We start from the raw sequence: 21,295 nt of genomic DNA, 5'->3' as shown, positions 1-21,295 counted from the left end.
CTACTTTCATAGTGGGGAGTAATATATATGTGGTATCATACAAGCCAACATTTATTAAGATGTAGACTCATTTTGCATTGGGATGTGTTATGTTACAGTAACATATTATGTTACTCCAACCATCTCTCTCCTCATTAAATACATGCCATGTAAGCAAACTTTTCTTGGGGTGTGTTATGTTACTTGCTAAGTTACTCTCACTATGAGCAGCCTAATTGCCATCGCTTCACCTTTTCTTCCATTATTACTTCCTCCCACTGTTCTCGATCCACTGGCTCCCTCGCGCCTCACGCGGATCAACCTCCCATTCAACGTCTCCCCGCGCTCCCCGCTCGATCATCGCTGGCCAAGCCATACGTGATCCCCTCCCCTCTATAAATGGCTGCCCTTTTTCTCTTGCCTCACCTTGATCCTCCTCTGTCGACTTAGCTTCTGCACTTCCTCTTTTCTCCTTAATCCAACACCACATCGACTAAATCCAGCAGCCGGCTATATCAGGCTATATCACACGATATTAGGAGAGAGAGAATAAAGTGACGAGTATTTGTGGTGGTGCTGCTAGTACTCGTCCACAATGTTACCTCTGGGCATTGACGAGTCTGTTAGCTCTTGGCATACTTGTGGTGGTTGTTACTTGTACTCGTCCACTATGTCAAGGTTGTTGGTTGTGGTGGCTCCTGTCTTTCATGATCTAACCTTATTCTAGAAATCTTTGCATGGCCTCACTCAAACTGATAGTTATCTTGTTACCCTTTTGTATTGCAGATGGTTGCACTGGAGATGCGGTCAGCATATCGCCGGACAAGCAACCCCACAAAATACGAAAGGAAATAGGGAGGTACGTCTTGTCGAGTATAATAGGCCATCCAGCATATATGTGTTTTATTTGCAAAAGATTAGTTATAATGAGATGCAAATATTTGAGTATATATATTCACAGGGAAAACCCCTTTGAAATCAAACTTTGCTAATTCAAAGAGAAATGTTACGTAAGAGAACTGTGCCCTTTTAGGACAAGCATAATAATTACATGTCAAACATTACAACTTACATTTCGCTCGTGTGATTCCCCTGGTTTTTGATAGCTACATGTAATTTTCTAGATGATAGTTGCATGTAATTTTCTGTTGTTGCTTCTATTATAAAAGTGGGGTTGCTAAATTCTATGAATGGTTACACTCATTTTTTTGTAGTTAGTGTCTCTGTCCTAGCATAAATATTCATATAATTTTGCAAGTCGGTTTTCACTTCTTTTACAGCAGATTCTTTTGCTTCCAGCTTTTACAATAGAAATTAGTATGATCTTTGTTACTTATAACATTATAAATCAATTAAATAGGATGAGCCTTATCAAATGCACCATAAATAAGGGAAACATACACTCCGCTCAGTGAATGAACTAGGTTAGTTCTTTGCATTGACACCTAGAACACACATTTTATCTTCAGGTTTGTAGCTTGGTGTAAGTAATAACAGAAAATGATTTAATCAATCAAGCCTCGCTGACCTTGAACTTAGTTGCATGAAGCTATGTATGGTAGAATCATAAAAATGAAATTTACATATGTAAACTGCATGTACATCTCCGAATGATAAAGGATGGATCTTTTGTTCCTTGCAGTCGGAAGGCTTTCTTGTTAATTATGATAATGCTCTTCATAGGACAACTGCTTACATCGCTTCATCTGAGAAGTCTAGAACCAAAAACCATCATGAGACAGTCAACAAATAAAGAAATAGGAAACTTGAATCCGTCATGTTCATTAATTTGACAAAATAAAGCACTGACATGAATCTTGAAACTGACCTGAGTATTGACACTAATGTTTCTCATGTAGCACCATCACTAGTCTTACTCGGATTTGATCATTTTAGATTGGCGGGGACTAACTTTTGGTTTGTAACTGGAATCCTAGTTCGTTCATCTCAGGCACTTGCTCGCCTGCGTTTCAATGCACCGGCTTTTCCATACTTTTTTTTACTTCAAGTTGTTCGGTAGTGGACAATGTTGCACAACTTTCATCATTATGTGCACCCCTGATTCTCCACTTGTTGTTGGCATGCTATGCCGATAACAACATATAGTGGAGGAGTGCCTCCATGATCCTGTCACTAGATGCATAGTAATTACATTAATTTTTTATACAAAAATGTATCTATATATTGAATCAGGAATCTGATGTACCAACAATCATCAACACATCTAGTTAACCCACGAAAGTAGCAGTTTGCATATTATGAATAGCAAATGGACAAAATGAAACATGGATTGATTGGCAATGAATGTTGAGTAGATGACTAAGCTACATGTGTGAATTTAAGCTATCTCGTAAAGACCATGTGCTAATTAAACATCAGTTATATGTGTGAATTTTGAGGAGATGATTAAGTTACATGTGTGAATTTGGAGCGCGTAAAGTCACAACCATCAATTGTACGCCCTAGATCAAAGAAAAGCAAGCGTTTTTTTGTGGGGATCATTAAGAAAAGCAAACATTAGTTGTTGGTGTCCTATGGAAAATTAAGAAAAGCTAACCTTGGAAATCTCAAAGAAATAGAAAAAGAGAGAGACATAATTAACTTGCTTAACCCAGCCTTCACATGCATGGTTGTGGAGCGATTCTAGTGTTGTTGTGGCGTTATGCTGCCGAAATTTCTGAAGAAACTTCTCATGACTTGTCAAAATTTTGGGCTTATTTGTAAGAAAACAAAGCTTTTAGGGTGTTGGATGCAAAATGTTAGGGCCTTGGCTGCAAAAATATGTTATTTGTGGGGATGCACAAAGGAAAATGCAATTTGTATGTGTATGAGCCCAGCGCACCAGGAAATCAAATCGAACCAAAGAGGGGAAAAGAATGTACCCAAAGAAGACAACTCCGTGTTCACGAAGTCCACCTCCATTTACGGATCTACTTCTCTCGTTGCTTGAGGTGTTCGGTTGTTGTTGTTGGCCCGTTGGTGATTAGAAGTGCTCCTCCAAGTGGTTTGCGTCTGTTCTCTCTCCCCCTCCATTCGTTGTTCTTTATCTAGATCTCCGCGGACGCGATTCAAAGATTCAGGCATTCCAAAAAAACATGCCAAATCCAAGTCTCTTGATCAGTCACCGCTTCAAGGATTATAGTGGAATCCTTTTTTTGTCCGTGGAATTGGCCATGCCATGCCTTTGGGCAATTCTTCCAACTCCAGTGCATGCAATCTATTGAGCCAAGCATACCTGAAAACCCCCGAGCTTTGTTCATCTCCAATAGCCTTGCGACGTCTTCAGCATTGGAAGTTCTCAAGTATTCCGGGTCAAACACTTGCACAATTCCGACTGCGAAGCGCTTGACACACATGATGACTTGGCTCTCACTCATGGCCAAGTGATCATCAACTAGATCAGCGGGGATACCGTATGCCAACATACGCAAAGCAGTTGTCGCCTTCTGAAAGGTGCTATGCACGAGCTTTCCGGCGGCATTCCTCCTCTGCTGAAAAAACCAGTCATGGCTCGCTAGTTTCTCTGCAATGCGCCTGAAAAAGTCGGTGCTCATCCTAAACCGGCGACGAAAGTATGACTCGGGGTATGTGGGATTCTCCACAAAATAGTGCCTCATCAATCTGTTATGGACATCAATCCTATCCCTCCAAATTTTCTGCCGACCCATAACCGAACCACCGTGCTTCGGTTTTTTATTGATGTGCATAACTAGGATCATTGCAAGATTCTCCTCCTCTTCCATATCAAATTCTTCTTCGAAAGAATCATATGACGAACTCATCTAAAATGTTCGAAACTAGGCTATAAACAACATGCACCAAATTTCATGCAAAAATATGGAAGTTGGAAGCAATACATACCTTGCGGGCCTTTTGTCGAACACCTTGCGGGCGACAAGCGGCGGTGGGTGGCCGGGCGCTGTTCGTCGGAGACTGCCACGCGCGACGGAAGGCGCTGACTAGAGAGAGGGGGGGGGGAGGAAGTCGCGGTCGCACGGGAAGAGACCGGGGAAGCGCCGGAACGGTCGCCGGAAAAATGGGATGGCGCGGGCGGCGGCGGCGCGGCTGGATGGGTAGGTGGAGTTGCGCGCGAGCGCTCGAGAGTCCAGCGCGGGGAAGCGGGCGCAGCAAATAAGCGGCGCGTGATAGCGTTTCCTCCCGCAAATAAGCACCGGGAACGATAGCGCGCGCGCGCTAAAACTACTACTTTTTCCGTGTGGCATGTTTATAGCGCGGCTGTTGGAGATGCTCTTAGTCGAGCGGAAATTATAGACTTTATTGAAGAAATATTACGTGATCGTAAGGCTATTGTTGTGTTAGAAATTTCACAAGCTTGAGCAGGTTTTGATCTGACGACCCTCCCTCTGCGATGCTCCTACGCACCGCGTCCTTCCACGTAGCCGCCCTTGCCTCAGTGGAGGAGGAACGGCGGCTGCGGGCGACGGCAGTCATCGGGGAACGGCAGCGACGGCTGACGACGGGGGTGCGGGGGAGAGAGTGAGTGAGAGGGAGAGTGAGGGGGTCTCGGTCACGCGGGGACGATAAGGTAGGGTTAGTAGTAGTGCGTGTCGAAGAAAAGCGCTACTACTACGGAGCATTGCAGTAGCGCGGTTTCTGGATACGCTCTGCTACTAAGTGGGGCTAGCCATTATGCCTCAGTTTAAATTTAGCAGCAGCACTTTTCGCTAAAACGTGTTGCTACTAAAAGAATAGCAGTAGCGCGTCTTACTGATACGCGCTACTACTAAGTAGCAGTAGCGCCTCGTTTTACCCAGCGCTACTGCAGGGTACTATGAACCTTGTTCCTCTAGCAGGGCACTATAAGCGGAGGACATATCCAGTGCACCGGCGTAATTCATGCACCCAATGTACCAATGCTGGATGAGTCATTGGATAGAAAACCGAGGGAGATGAGCTGGCCAGAAAGATGGATAGTTGGTACAGTTGACAAATAGTCCTTCTATTGTTCAAAAAAAACTAAACCTCACATTCTCACTCTTTCATCAGTAAAGTTGTTTGCTTTTTTGTCCAAATAAAACCTGGTCGTATATTTCGAATTCGAAGTCCGATTTTGGAACTATTTTGACCAACATCTTGGTTTTAATGAGATCCTTGAGCATGCATCAAGTTTTGAGTAGAGTTTAAAAGGCAAAAAAAGTATAGAAAAGATATTCAACATTGATCTTGTTTCAAAGGTCTTGTCAAGACAAATATGGCAATCAAAACCGATTAAAAATCGGACATTTGATTTAAAATATATCACTCGTTTTGTGCTTGAGGGCAAAAAGAAAAGCTGGACTTACATTTTTACCAATAGGAGTGAGAGATGTGGAGTGCGGGTTGATTTTTATAAAGTGAAGGGTTGTCTCAGCAAAAGTGGTATAGTTTGACTTGTGACCAAATCTGGGCCATTCTTTTCTCGTCTGTTGTCCCAGAAGCTACCTGTGCATTAGTTGCACAGATTAGCTCGGTGCATACAATATGTTCTCACTGTATAAGTGAGCATGAGCTCCAGAGTCCAGAGAGCCGTCCTCTGCTGCATCAGCAAAGCCATTCTTGAGGGAGAGCGCCCAGCCCAGCCGCCGAGGGAGAGCGCTTCTTCTTTGTTGGAGCAAGATCCCGAGCCGCAGCCGTCGTCTTCTCCTTGGAGGGAGATCGTCCTTGATGGAACTCTTCGGCAGTGGTAATTCCACACTTCTCCAATGCTTTGCACATCTTGCTGCTTGTTTCTTGTTTTTCCATCGATCCTTTAATTCTGATGAAGAAACACGAATCTAATCTTCGAGGTGTGAATCACTTTTTGTATTACTGCAGGGAGCTTCGTCCCCGTCCGCACACAGTTGATGTGCCTGGCAGAGCCGGTCCAAAGCACTTTTGGGCCCGAGGCGATGTAAAAAAATTGTTTTTCATACTAAAATTTTATACTTATTTTAAATTAAGTGTTCCATATTACAGTTGTAATTAATATTTTTTATTACTTAGTCACATAAAATGTTTTCAAATAACAGTTATATTATTCATTGGTATGCAGTTATAATGTATATCATTGAAATTTTAATTATACAAAATGAAAATTTTATGATGTACCAAAAATTTTCTTTATTGTTAAAAGATCTTTCATATTTATTTTTCTAATATTGCATAAACGATGTAGTGTATACACACTTGCATATATATATATATATGTGTGGTCATATATCTTTTAATACTATATTGAATAGAGATTTCTAAATCATAGACACACTAACAAATATTTTTATATTTTTTTCTATGCCCTAGGCAGTCATTTCATGGAAACTTCTAGGGCATAGAAAATGTGGCTTGCAAGTTGGGTTTTGTAATTCGAAGAACAAAAAATGTTGTAAAAAAATTGTTTTTTCATACTAAACTTTTATACTTATTTTAAACTAAGTGTACCATATTACAGTTGTAATTAATATTTTTTATTACTTAGCCACATAAAATGTTTTCAAATAACATTTATATTATTCATTGGTATGTAGTTATAATGTATATCATTGAAACTTTCAATTATACAAAATAAAATTTTATGATGTACCAAATTTTTTTGCAACAATCATCCAAAAACATTGAAGAAGAAATTTTATGATCAAAGCTTGAACATGGCTTTATAACAAAACTGAGACTGGGTATTGCATTTTTGAATTTTTGAAAGAATCCCTGATTTTTTTAAAGTCATCCAACAATTCCAAAGAGCATCAATGCAAGCATCCAGAATACACTATTTCTGGACATTTCAAACCCAGCCAAAAAAATTAGGATGTTACTCTTATTGCTTAGACAACCATCTAGACATGCACATATTTACCTAACAAAACAGTGATGAATGTAAATGACTACACACCTGGAAACATATGGGATATTGTGACAAAAGTAAACGATCTTTTCAGCCTTTAGAGACCCGTCATGACCCCTGTATGCATGCATGCACATCCTTGTATTGTGCTGCATTCACAAATATATTTATTCAGTTTAACAGTAGAATTAGTTTACCATTCGGAAATATATAAGCTCATTCTGGTTCAGTTCGAGCTCGTCATGAAATACATTTGTGGAGTGTGTGATGCTAACACCAGAAATACACTGAGTAAAACATCTCTGTGCAAAACTGTTAGACCTGACATAGGTTCAGACTTCAGAGTGATCTTTTGCTACCACATTGTTGCCTTACTGGCACTAAATTATATTTTTTGGCTCTAATTACCTGACGTGTCACCATCTGTTGCATTAATAGCATTGGGATTTGCACTAATTACTGCATTATATTGTTATTAAGAAACTTTTTCTTATGGTTCTGTTTGTGTAACCATTTAGAAAGATTGAAGACGAAATTTATGATCAAAGTTTGAACTTGACCTTATTTACATGCAGACTGGGTCTTGTCTTTTTGAACTTGTGAAACAACTTCTGGTTGTTTCTAAAGTGTGAAAGGAATTTTTTGTAAGTCATACCAACAATTCCGAAGAGTGTCAATGCAAGCTTCGAGAATCCGCTATTTCCGGACACTACAAATCCAGCCTTTATTGGGGGGGAAAACTTCAAATCCAGCCAAAAACGAGGACTTTCAGAGATATATTCAGTTTAACAGTAAAATCACGTTACCATTCAGAAATATAGAAGCTTGTTTTGGTTCAGTTCAACCACGTTGTGAAATACATCCGTAGAGGTCCGTAAGGATTAGGAGCGTGTGATGACAACACTCATACACTGAATAAACACCTCCGCGGCAAACTGTTAGAACCTGACATATGTTCAGACTTCAGAGTGACACATGAATACACTCGTGCTTTTTTGTCGCTGACACAACACAAGTCATGAGTTTAGCACTCTGTCTGAATTGTGAGATAAAGAATGATTTTTCCCTTAACTTGATTTAGTTTAATCTCACCTAGGAACATATCGATTATTCTGACTTTTGTCCTGGCAAATAAAATTATTGGAATTGTACTAGCTCTAAACATTTTGGTCAAGAATTTCCCTAACGAATCAAGAGAATTTGCTGAACCAAATTGATGCTTCTTCTATTTAACAAACCTCACTGCCCTGCTCTAGTCTAGTTCTTAATACCCTAGTCACATGGTAGATTGCTCTAGTGCACGCTTACTTCTTCAAATAGTAGCATCTCTCTATTCTTATCCATCACCCGATCAGAGTGGACTGAACCCTTCTAACTTAATTTGACAGAAGGGACCCTTCGGTCGAGGTGACCGAGGACTTCCTTTGGCAGATGGGAGACCCTTTGTCAAGGTTATCGAGGAGAGCTTTGATGCAAGGGCATGGCGATGGAAGCAATGTGACAAGGTAGTAACGTTGTCTCATTTTGTTGTTGTACAGAAGTATTCCTTATGTTGGATAAATATACTATCAAGAATCATTCATGGATGGTTTACCTTTACCTACTTTTCCCATGTGACTAGTAGAACCTAATTGGGTTGTGGAGTCCTTTTGTTTTGTGCAGCATCTGTGTTTATCAAAATGGAGGAGCCTGCTGCTGCCATCCATGATGCAAGAGCTGCAAAAGAGGTGTCGGGTTTGTTCCCCTTTTGTTGCTTACTTCTACCCGTTCTGTTCCATGCACCATACTGGGGTCTAGAGACAATTTTTTTTAATTCTAGGTATAAAGGGATGGATCAAGTATGTGACAATTATATTGATTGTAATCATGCTGCTCTTTAACTGACCTATCCTTGTGTGTATTTTTTTAGATCATCCCAGCATCCGCAAAGGGCACAAAACTCATGGGATGGCTAATGCTATGCTCGGCAAGTGGGAGGAAGCTGCTCATAACCTGAACGCCGCATCAAACATCCACTACGCTGATGATGCCAATGTTGTGCTCAAGAAGGTAGGATATTGCTACAGAGATTGTGTTCTCCATGTATGTTACGCAATGCACATGCTCATGTTGATCCTGATGTTGGTGATCATGTGGGTATAGCCTGAAATCTGGGGGTCGTAGGTGGTGAGTTATGGAAGGTGTGGGTTAGTTTGAATGAATGTCCAGAACACGTAAAAGTTTGATTATGAAAATCTGGGGCATTAGATCATTTCTGATCACTAGAGGCCACTATATGCCTAGAGATGATTGGGCTATTTTTCTGTTAAGACATGAAAGTATTATGCTTGTTCGGATCAAGCTATTTTGTATCCCTGTATTTGCTGGTTTATGGTTACGCGTAGGGTTGTTCAAGGCTGGTTTTATTCTCCATATCAGGTTGCAGATAATACTCAAGCTTTTATCATTCTGTTGTGTTGGAATCTGAAAAGGCTGTAATAAAAGGCACGAACTTGGTATCTTATCATGCAAAATCCATCTGGCACTAGCCCGCGACGATTTCCGCAAATTAAGTTGTGCAAAATAGGAATTAGTAACACAAATGATTGTTGATTTTCATTATTTTCCGTATATGGGATTCCTGATTGTGTGCTCGACTGGTTGATGAACGACATATCATTGTTTGATTTCTATAATCCGGACCCAAAACATTCTATTTCTTACATCCAACCGCAAGGGTTTGATACAAGCGGATACTTGTGTTGTTAAAATTAGAACTCTATGACACTTGATTCATGGTTAAGCATTTTACTTTGATTCTTGGCAACAATCTTTTGGTCAGTTCACATTTCCTCCAGTGTCATTTGTCATGTTGTTCTGCACAATTACTCATCATGGTAGAAAAGGAATTTATCACTTGATAAATTAAAAGATGATAGGCTACATTGGTTGGTTAGTTTACAGTTTCAGTTAATCGAAACGGCTATACAATTTTCCATTAATATGGACAAGTTTATGGTCACTCCTCATGATGCTCTTAGCATAATCATCAGTCAGGGATTTCGGGCTACAATATCTTGTGTTTCCTCTTATCAGATTCTTATTTATTTCATCATTAAAGTGTAGGTTTTTTGTATTACAGTGCTGTAGTTGGCTATTTGCACATGTAATGCTGTGCGTGAAGCTCCACATATTCGGCATTCACGGCCAAGCCATGAGCCGGCTCATCATCATGGAGCCTGATGGTAAGTTTGATCACATTGGTGTCAGTCATGAACTCTCGCTTGCTTAGCTGGTTCTCTTTGTCAGGGTAATTTCAGTTCTACACCATGTTTGATGCTGGTAGTGTCTAATGCTACTACTATTCGTGTTCTTGGTTCCAGACCTCATGGTATGCTCTTCCCGGTGGCTTCCACGATCGACCTCGACTCATGAAGAACATCCAAGGTACTATATAAACCAAATTATGCTGGCTTCACTGAATATTTGTACTAGTATCAGTTAGTCATGATCAATTCATCATTAACACAAATATGAAAGCACGCTAGAAAGATGAACATGCTATCCAATGTCTGTTCTTGTATCAATGTGCATGTATGTGTGGTCTCTTGAGTGACTGCATAGTCATTGGATATTAGACAATATGCATGACACTCCTCAGCTATAGAGATAAATTGATCTGATTTGAGTAATGTAATATTTGAGCTCACTTGTCAGTAGTATCCTCCTCGATTCATTAGGAGTCCACACATGATGGGAATATTACATTAGGCATTGTTGGTTGTCTCCAAGTAGGACTTGAGAGATGTTTTATGGTTAAATGAATCTTTAGTTGATCAACAAGTGACTGAATCAAACCTCATGTACTTCTTTTTTTGCCGGATGATTCCCATGGTAATGGTATATCAAGTGCCTGAACATTTCGAAGGTCGTGAGTTTACTGAATGTACGTAGTAAAAGAACATGCAGTCTTAGAATTAAGAAAAACTCGATCCAGTCCCCTGATAAATGTTTTTTTGAGGCCCTCTCTAGGAGCTTGTCAACAGGAATGGTGCTGCCATTAGCTATTGCGTTCATATGTAGCTTACTCTTCTCTAAACTCAAATACTCAGCAAAATAAATGTTGCTTTGCATAATTGTCCTTTACAGCTCCTTATCATCATTTTGTTACTCCCTTCGGATTGGAAGGAGTACATTATTACTTGTCCATTCATTAATTTTCTTCCTGTCCACCCAGGGACCTGACTTAATGGTGAGGATGGAGCTGGAGAGGTTACTAGAGATCGTTGACCCACAATGGCCATCGCTGGAAGTTTAATCTTTGAGAGGGCGGAGCAATCCCAAACGAGAAGAGTACCGGTGTGAACATAGGTAAGCCGCAGGTGGCTCTCCTTTGCTCCCTCTCATGCTCTGTGTGGTCACTTGAAGTGAATAAAGGTCATATACATTGCTGTGTACCTGAAAGATATTTCAATTGGTGTGGCTTTCTTTTATGAATAAATAACATACATGATTATTTAATCCTCTTGGTTATCAACTTTTATTGTTTTATGCTGACCATCGATCCTATGATTTAGTGTTCGGATTTTCGGTAGTGGTCTTTTGCCCACCACAATGATTGTGATGATCTTTCTTTTCAATGAAATTGGTCTGTTGTAGTACTGTGCTGCTTAGCATCATGTTTGGTCTTTGGTTGTGTTTTATCCATTTTGGTTTTAGTCATAGGTATGCTATATGTGATCCTGAGAGTCCGTACGGTGCAGTTCATAAATTATACTCCCTTCGATCCAAATTAATTTGAACTAAACCACGACACTTATTTTGGATCGGAGGGAGTACTACATAGTAGATTAGCTTTTTTTGTTTTTCATATACTTGCTCTTAGATTTAGCACCACCATGGTTCTGGTTTAGGTTCTCACTGTCAAGAATATGATATTGCACTTAGTTTTATCTCCTGGTTGCTAGAATTAGATGAAGAACTGTGGGTATTGGAATGAACTTGGTTGCTTCTAGGACGGGCATGGGGAAGATCATTTTTTTTATCTTGTGGAGGGCGGGTCGAAAATATTTGAGTGGTTTACTTTGTATGTGTTCCCCTGATAATTGAATATTATTTTATCGTCCTGCCTTTGCTCCTCTAGGAGCTTGTCAACAGAAATTATGCTCCTGTAGCAGTACGTGCAAGCCATTAGCTATATTTGTGTTCAGAGCTCTTGGTGTTGTCCAAATTTAAAATAGCCAGTGAAATTAATGCTGCTTGGCATAAATTGTCCCATATGGGTTGCTCCCTATCATCATTTTGTTACTGTAGTATTGGTCGTTAATCTTGTTTCTGTCCACCCAGGGACCTGACTTCGTGGTGAGGATGATGGAGGAAAAACTTGTGGGGATACTAGAGATGGTGGGCCAATAGCCGCCATCGCTGGAAGTTTGATATTTTGGAGGGCTGAGCGCTCCCAAACGATAAGACTGCTGGCGTGAGCACAACATGGAACCGGTGAGGTCATTCCCTCCTCCTTCCTCCTCGGCCCCCTTCTCTCTACTTTGAGCTCGTGGCCATCGTGCCACAGCTATACCATGCTCTGATTCATGGCCTGCATAGCTATACCATACTCTCATTCGTGGCCAATGAGCCATTCCTGTTTTCGGGTTAGGGTTTTGTACTTCTTGAGCTCATTTAGCTCAATTGGCTACTGTTCAAAGTTAATTGGCTTTGTGCTAAGTGTTAATTGTTGCTTGCTATGGCTTCTGGATACAGCAATTGTACCCCATTATTCTTTTCTAGGTCAATTCTCTAAAAAAATCCCAATTTCTAGCGTTATTGTTCCTCCGATAGGTTTAACAACTAGATGTGATGGTCATGGTTATTTGTGTTGATGCCAGAATTTGGGAATTGCAACTGTTTACCTAGGATTGCTAAATAATCCTTGATAATGTCTACATAGACTAGATGAAGATATTTGGTACTTATACCAAGGAATGAGTAATGTAGGTGTTGTGCAATTTGTTATTTCTTGGACGATGATGAATGGGTTCCAGAACATAGCTGTGTTTTTTAGAATCTGGTTTGGTCATTATTATGATTGCATAAACTGAGTGAGGCATAGTGTTTATCTACCGTGAATCTTTCTCGCTTATATATTGTGTCTCTATGTTGTGTTCATTAGAGAGAGACCTGACTCTATGGTTCTTTTTGAATATCACAGGAGATGATAGTGAACGGGGGGAAACCTGGAAGTCACAGGCTGAGGGTGGGAAGTGCCTCATGCGCTTAGCTCGTTTTGTAATCAACACAAGTGGTGCGTCGGTCCAGGTGAGTCCATGGTCTCCTCTCTCTCCCCCCCCCCCCCCCCCCCCCCCTGTGCCCCTGAGATGGTCCTGCATCGAGCCACTGATTTAGAGTTTGGTTGTGTGGTCATGTTGTTTGTGGTGGTCGCCTCCCTGCTGGTTCGACATGATTCATAATTTGTTTGGGTTGCTCTTGGAGCCAATATTAATGTTGTTCTGAAGATATGGTTTATTTATTGGTTCCTTTTAGCATATCATCATTCTTTTGTTGCAAAAAAGTTGCACTAAAAATCTGTGCATACAAGCATTTGATTTTGTTAGTTTGTCTCTACAATTGGGTTTTGAGTATACTAGCAGCAACATAGTGCAACAGATTTTACTAACAGTCTACAAGGATATGTATGTCACCCTGCTGTTAGTAGCATTTCCCGCTTTTGAGTATCATTACCGTTTCTGTAACATGGCATTGTTATGTACTCCCTCCGTCCCATAATATAAGAGCGTTTATACACCACACTAGTGTCAAGAACGCTTTTATATTATGTGACAGGGAGCTTTTTTTTTTTTTTTAGAAAAGAGGGATGACCCCCGGCCTCTGCATCCGGGAGATGCATACGGCCATATTATTGATTATTCTCGAGAACCTTACAAAGTATTACAACAATAAGTCTGAATCCACCATCTTGGCAACACATGCCACTACTCCTACCCAAAATGATGAAGGGGTGCTAGCTAGGCCACTACCCGAATCACTCACCTAAGCCTAACATCAAAAGCCGGAAACCGAAACATATTCGGAATCCCCAGCCGAGCCACATACTGGGTCTGGGGCACAATCCGGTCAGACGCACTCGTGTGTCGTCGCCACCATCTTCCGCAGGTCCATCTTCAGATCATATCGAGGTTTCTACCTTATCTGGCCACTCAGCCATCGGCGTCACCATGACGCCAGACAGCAACCTCCTCCTGCGCGAGTCCATCTCCGCGCATCGGGCGGCGAACCTCCACAGCGCCATGCCGCCGATCCTCGCCGCCATCAATGAGTGAGATGAAGTACCGCTCCACCACGGCAAGTACATTAGTGCTAAGCGAAACGGCTCACAACCGCAAGTCATCGGACGAAGGCGAAGATCCATGGAGAAGGCCAAAAGGGGCATAGCCAAAGCAGTGGTCAGGGATTGGACCGAGAACACGGCAGCCGCCACTGATAAGAACAGGCTACCTCACACCGTCACCACGCCACCAGCAGCTCCACCCCACACGAGCAATCCCCGGAAGACGCCTTCAAGAAGGATCACGGCACCGGATGCCGCCATCGACCATGCAAGGGGAGGGCAGGTCTTCACCTGTGCTCGAGGGAGAAGTGGGAGGGGAGAACCACACCAAAGCCTCCAGGAAGGACCACGGCGCCGAAGACGTCGCCTTTGGTGAGGCCGCCGCGCCGGCCAGGGGTTTCCCCCGGAATCACGCCCAACCACCAGATCCGTCCGTCCAGATCCCCCAAGACGGCGACGAAGCCACCAGGGGCTGGAGCAGGGCGCAGATCGGAGCAGATCATGGGCAGGAACGGAGCTTCTCCAGGAGCGCAGGACGACCCACGCGGGGGCGCCGCCTCTCCATCGCCCGCCACCCCCCCGCCGACCGCACGGCCAGGGAGGCAGCCCGCCAGCACCTACCGGCGCAGCCCGCCGCACCGGCCACGCCGGACACCGCCCATCGGAGCCGCCGTCCCGGACGCCGTGGCCCTCCGCGAAGGCGAAGCCACCAGATCCCCGCTGCCACCTTCATTGGTGTCGTGCGGCCGGGCCGGCGAGCACCTCAGGCGGCGGCGGAGGGAGGGGATAGGGAGGGGGAGGCGCGGAGGGGATTAGGGTTTCGCCCCCGGGTCGCCTCAGGCGAGGCGACGCGAGGGGAGGGGCGGCGGAGGGGAGAGGGGCGGCGGAGAAAATATCAATGTGACAGGGAGTACATTGTAAACTACTTTTTTCTTTTCAAGAAGAATCGTTATCTTGATTTGTAATTAATAAGGGCCAAAAGTTTGTACCGTTTCTGTAACCTTGCATTGTTATGTGCATTGTAAACTATACTTTTCTTTTCAAGAAGAATTGTGATCTTGATCTGTAATTAATAAGCACCAGAAGTCTAGGAATTTCATTATGATTTTAATTGACCAGAATTCAGAATGCTTTCCACACTATGGTATTTCTTGGATAATGAATAATATTGATCTCTAACTTTAACGTTCATATTGAGCACCTAAGTTTTCACATCAAATGGGTTTATTTTTCTGAACCTACATGCTCATATATGCAGGCGAGCCGGCCTCATGTCCGGCACCCCAAGTCTGCATTGCCCAGCATGTGGGGAGGTATGTGTCATTTACTACGGTGGTGTTGCTGCTTTGGTGGCATTGACGGCATCGAGCTGGGAGCCGGCGAGGTAGACTCCAGCATTGACCAGGGCCATCATGGGCTCCACCTGAGCCTTCTTGCCGGCGTACTGCTGATCGTCTCAGTCGAGCTCTGTCTCTACTTCGAGAGCATCCTCGACACCAGCGGCAAGAAGAAATTGAAACTCACATCCGGCGTCCATGGCTGCGAGCCTGGCTGACGTCGGCCAGGAGGTGGACCTGCACGACGCCGACAACTTTGGAGACCAGCGGTGTTGCTGGCTCTCATTCTTCTTCCACTCCGGCGTAGGTGGTAAGCCACTGGTTCCCTCCTCTCCGCTCTCGCTCTTGTGCTCTGTGTGTCCACAGCCATCGTGCCATGGTGAATTTTGTGCTGGCCATTGTGGCATTGTGTGTCCACTGCTTATATAACACTTGAGTCCTTGTTTCACCTTTCAAAGTTAAACAATAATTTTGTTGTCAACGTGAGTTGAACCAGCAATCTTCACAGAAACAAGCTTCATTACCAGACTCTTGTAGCTTTAAAATATAGGATGAAAGTGTTCTCATTGCGCGTTCTCGACCGTACTTAATACTTACTATTTTTGACAGGAAATATCAGGGAAGTTACTTAAAGATGCCAGTTGTAACTCAGATGTTCAAAACAGAACAATTCTTTTATCTTTTTGGGGATATTCGTAGAATTATGCACGTCTATCTCACTATCTGCTCATTACATTGACTTGGTTGTCCGTCACGCTATAAACCACTCTATTGCTCATATTAGAATGCTTCTTTCTCTTAAGGGATATTAGCATAATAAAATTATAGCTAGAAATATTTTCCTGGTTGCCTGAACGGCATGGATGGCTGCGTTTGTTTTTTCTCTGGGTGATGGGTGTTGGATTGTATGAAGCGTCTCCAACTCCCATACATGGGAGCCCACGTATTTGTATTGACCATTGCTTGTGTTACAAGGATGCCTCGGTTGTTATAGAGATCAACCGTGAGGAGATTTACAAGGGGGAGATAAGCAGAGATAAGATACAGAGTTAAGTAAACAGCACAATATCTATCTCCTAACCTCTGGCGCACTCCTCGGGTATATGCGCCAACTACAGCCAATGTCACATGTTTAACACCCTCCCATAATCATAACTTTACTAAGTTAAGATTACGCTTGAACTCCTCAAATGGTCTTGTAGCCAATGCTTTTGTGAAGCCATCTGCAACTTGATCTTTGGAATGCACAAACCGTATGTTCAATTCTTTGTTGGCAACTCTTTCTCTGACAAAGTGATAATCAATCTCAATGTGCTTAGTTCATGCATGAAAAATAGGATTAGCTGACAGATAGGTGGCACCAAGATTATCACATCAAAGACACAGAGTTTGGATATGTTTTATTCCAAGTTCCTTAAGCATAGCCTTTACCCAAATAACCTCGGCTGTAGCATTTGCTAAAGCCTTGTACTCTGCCTCAGTACTGGATCTTGAAACTGTGGCATGTTTCTGTGCACACCAAGATATCAAGTTTGGTCCAAAAAATACTGCAAAGCCACATGTTGATCGTCGATCATCCAAACATCCTGCCCAGTCAGAGTCAGAGAAGGCACTAACAAGAGTGGAGGCAGATTTATTAAAGGTTAGACCAACACTCAAGGTACCATGTATATATCTGAGTATACGTTTTGCCGCTGTCCAGTGTGATGAGGTAGGTGCATGAAGGAACTGACATACTTTGTTGACAGCAAAGGAAATATCAGGCCTGGTGAGTGTCAAGTACTGCAGAGCACCTACCAAACTCCTGTATTTAGTGCCATCTTCTTGACTCAAGACTTCACCTTCTGCAAGAGATAATTTTTCTGTGCTAGACAATGGTGTTGGTGACGATTTACAACCCTTCAATCCAACTCTGCTCAAAAGATCAGTTGCATATTTTTCCTGAGAAAGATGAATACTGCCCTCCCTCAATTTCTTTACCTCAATACCAAGAAAGAAATGCAAATCCCCTAAATCTTTGAGGGCAAACTCTGAATTCAAGTCTTTAACAAGTATGGACGTATTTGACTTATTATAGATGAACAATGATGTATAAGATTTAGATGGAGTGAAACCAAGTGCTTGAAGTTTTAAGTTCAAACGAGAATACCATGCCCGTGGAGCCTGCTTCAGTCCATACAAGGATTTGTCAAGTCCGCACACATGAAAGGGTTTATTTTTGTCCTCAAAACCAGGGGGTTGTTTCATATATACCTCCTCTTCCAGAACACCATGAAGAAACGCATTATGCACATCTAATTGCCTGAGACTCCATCCTCTAGAGACAGCAATAGATAAAACGAGACAAATAGTAGCAGCTTTGACAACAGGACTGAAGGTGTCCTCATAATCAATGACATACCTTTGCTTGAATCCTTTGGCAACAAGTCTGGCTATGTAGCGATCGATCGTACCATCTGCCTTTTTCTTTATCTGAAACACCCATTTGCAATCAATCAAATTTTTACCGTAATGAGCAGGGACCAAGTGCCATGTTTTATTTCTCTTAAGGGCCTGAAACTCTTCTTCCATAGCCTGCTTCCACCTTGAATCGGTGCATGCTTCACGAAAGGTGGTTGGTTCTCCTATTGAGCAAGCTAAACCAAATTTAACTTTATAATTAACCGGCTGGATTACCCCTTCTCAAAGACGTGTATGAGGAGGAGAAGCAAGCTGCTGAGTCGTTGCAGAAGACCCAGCCGCAGAGGATCCAGGCTGCTGCTCTGGAGCAGAAGATCCCGGTGATACCGAGGGGATCCTGTCGCATGCAGGGTCAACCAGATCAGGTGTGGCCGAGGGTGCAGCTGAAGACGATGGGCTCGGTGCAGAAGATCCGAGCGATCCAAACGGATCAGGTTGGGAACCCGTGTCCCCAGCCGCCGATGGACGCGGGCCCCGCCTGACAAAGACCCGCGGCTCGATGGAAAACCACGTGGGCGCGTCCCCGTGCGATGATTGGCCCGTCACAGGCGCACCGGGGGGAGACGGAGCGGGCCGCTACCGCGTGTCGGGCGCGGGTTGATGCAGCGCGTCAGGTGCGGATCCAGGCGCCAATCCACTGCCCCTGTCCGCCTGGCAGGGCGGCGGATCCGAGGATGATCGCGCCAGGTCTGGCGGGACCGATCCCGAGGGGGATTCGGCAGCAGAGCTGCCACCACCCAGGGGACACATAAAATATGGCCCATGTGTGACGTTTTATTGATGATTTTCTATCAGATTTTTTTCTGCTGCTGCATTGCCTTGCCCTGTAACATGATTCTCAGATGCATGGTTAGAAAGATTAGTCACATGATCATTCAAATTATCATCCCCACTATCTATACCGGAGAGATGAGAAGGAAGAAGAAGAATCTCCTTGCGCAAGAGAGCACCAGCATTAGGATGAAGGTGCGCAAAAGGAAAAATGGTCTCATCAAAGACAACATCACGAGATATATAGACTCTACCAGAGGATACATCAAGATACTTGACACCTTTGTGTTGTGCACTGTAGCCCAGAAAAACACACTGCTTAGATCGAAACATGAGTTTTCTAGTGTTATAAGGACGAAGATTAGGCCAATAGGCACAACCGAACACACGGAAGGAATGATAATTAGGACGGGTATGAAGAAGGCGTTGCATGGGTGTCTCATTGTTGATAACATGGCTAGGCAGCATGTTGATGAGATGAACGGCAGTGAGGAACGCCTCATCCCAAAACTTGAGAGGCATGGAGGCGCCCGCAAGAAGGGCAAGCCCAACGTTAACAATGTGACGATGCTTGAGTTCGGCAGAACCGTTTTGTTGGTGTGCATGCGGGGCATGAGACGTGATGAGAAATACCAAGGGTCTGAAAGAACGCATTGAGTCTCTCATATTCGCCGCCCCAGTCAGACTGGACGGCAAGGATTTTGCTATCAAATTGTCGTTCAACAAGTGCTTGAAAATTCTTAAAAACTTGGAAAACGTCGGAGCGTTTTTTAAGGAGATAGATCCAAGTGAATTTGTTGAAATCATCAATGAAACTAACGTACATAGTAGGTGTGTCTACCGACAGAAGAGGGGACCGGACCCCATCCATCGGAAAAAATGAATTGCAAAGCTTTGGTAGAAACACTAGTGGAAACAGGGTAGGGTAATTGATGAGATTTTGCTTGCTGACAAGAATCACAAATAGTTTCATGACTACGCTCACCAACACACGGGAGCTGATTATTTCTAAGCACTTGTTGAACAATAAAAAACGAAGGGTGTCCTAAGCGTGCATGCCACCGTTCCGACGATAGTTTGATGACATCGCACACTTGTTTATTGAAGCTTCTAAACCGTGGGATCAACGGATATAGCCCATGCACACATCTACCTCGATAGAGAACCCTTCTCGTGACCTGATCCTTAATCAAAAAGAAATAGGGGTGAAATTCTAAGAACACATGATTGTCAAGAGCAATGCGATGAACAGAAAGAAGGTTCTTAGAGGTGTCAGGAACATGCAAGATATTTCTAAGATGGATATCACGATGAGGGGTTTTGATAATTGAATGACCAACATGATCTATATCCATACCTTCTCCATTGGCATTGTGGATCTGATCATGACCATTGTATTTCTCGTGCATCGTCGCCTTCTCGAGTTCATGGGTGATGTGGTTTGTGGCACCGGAGTCCGCATACCAATTTGTGTCAACACCATAGGAGTTGTCCACAGCAGCTACAACTTTCTTGCGTTGGGAGTTGTCGTCGGCATAGCGCCAGTCACAATCCTTAGCAATGTGGTTATTTTTTTACAAATCTGACACTTACTTTCATAACCACCATACCCCTGAAAAATGCGCCCCCTATTGTTGTTGGAGAAGGGGCGCTGCCGAGGATTGTTGCCCCCACCGGAGTTGTGGTAGTGGCCACCGCCGCCGCCGGAGTTCTGGTAGTGGCCGCCGCCGCCACCACCACCGCTGCTGTTGTATTGGCCGCCGCCGCCACCACCATTGTGGTAGCCGCCGCTGCCACCCTGATTGCTGCCACCACAAGATCCACCGCCGCCGTTCTTGGGGGGGTAGCGGGAGCCCTTGGAGAAGCCGCCACGCCCCCGAGTGGCAGTGTTTGCAGAGGACTTGAAGGCACCTGCACCGGTGCCCTGGAACATCTCCATTCGCTGATCGAAGTTGGCCACCATACCAAACAGATCGTCAACGGAGACAGGATCGGTTCGAACATCGAGAGCAGAGATGAGGGGCTGATAGTCCATATCGAGCCCGGCTATGATGAAGGAGATGAGCTCTTGCTCAGTGATGGGTTTGCCGGCTGCTGCTAGTTCGTCGGAGAGAGATCGCATATGACTGAAGAAGGTGGCTGCAGATTGGGTGCCCTTTTGGGCGTTGGAGAGGGCAATGCGGCAGTTGTTTTCATGAGATCGTGATTGGGCTGCAAACATGTTTGCGAGAGCCAACCATATGGCAGAAGAGGTTTCTAAGGAAGCAACCTGAACCAAGACCTCCTTGGAGAGATTTCGGAGCAAGTAGGCGACTATCTATTGATCTTGGATTAACCAAGGGTTGTGGGCAGGGTTGGGACCGATCTGGTCTTTCCCGTCGGAGGTTTTGGTGGTGATGGTCTTGGATGGCTCGGGATTGTTTTGTCGACATACCCATATAGTCCCGCCCCCATGATTTGGGAGCGAGCTTGGGCTCGCCAAAGGATGTAGCTCCTTTCTGAATCTTCACGCTTGATAGCTCCTTTCTGAGAACACTTTTTTAAAATAATTACCGTATTACAAGTTTATTATTTTTCCTGGAAACTTGGTCACATATAATGACACAA

The sequence above is a fragment of the Triticum aestivum genome, chromosome 5B (genome assembly GCF_018294505.1).
Source record: "Triticum aestivum cultivar Chinese Spring chromosome 5B, IWGSC CS RefSeq v2.1, whole genome shotgun sequence".
In the NCBI taxonomy this organism is placed as follows: Eukaryota; Viridiplantae; Streptophyta; class Magnoliopsida; order Poales; family Poaceae; genus Triticum; species Triticum aestivum.
The sequence above is the reverse complement of the archived record's forward strand: the minus strand, read 5'-3'. Positions refer to the sequence as shown.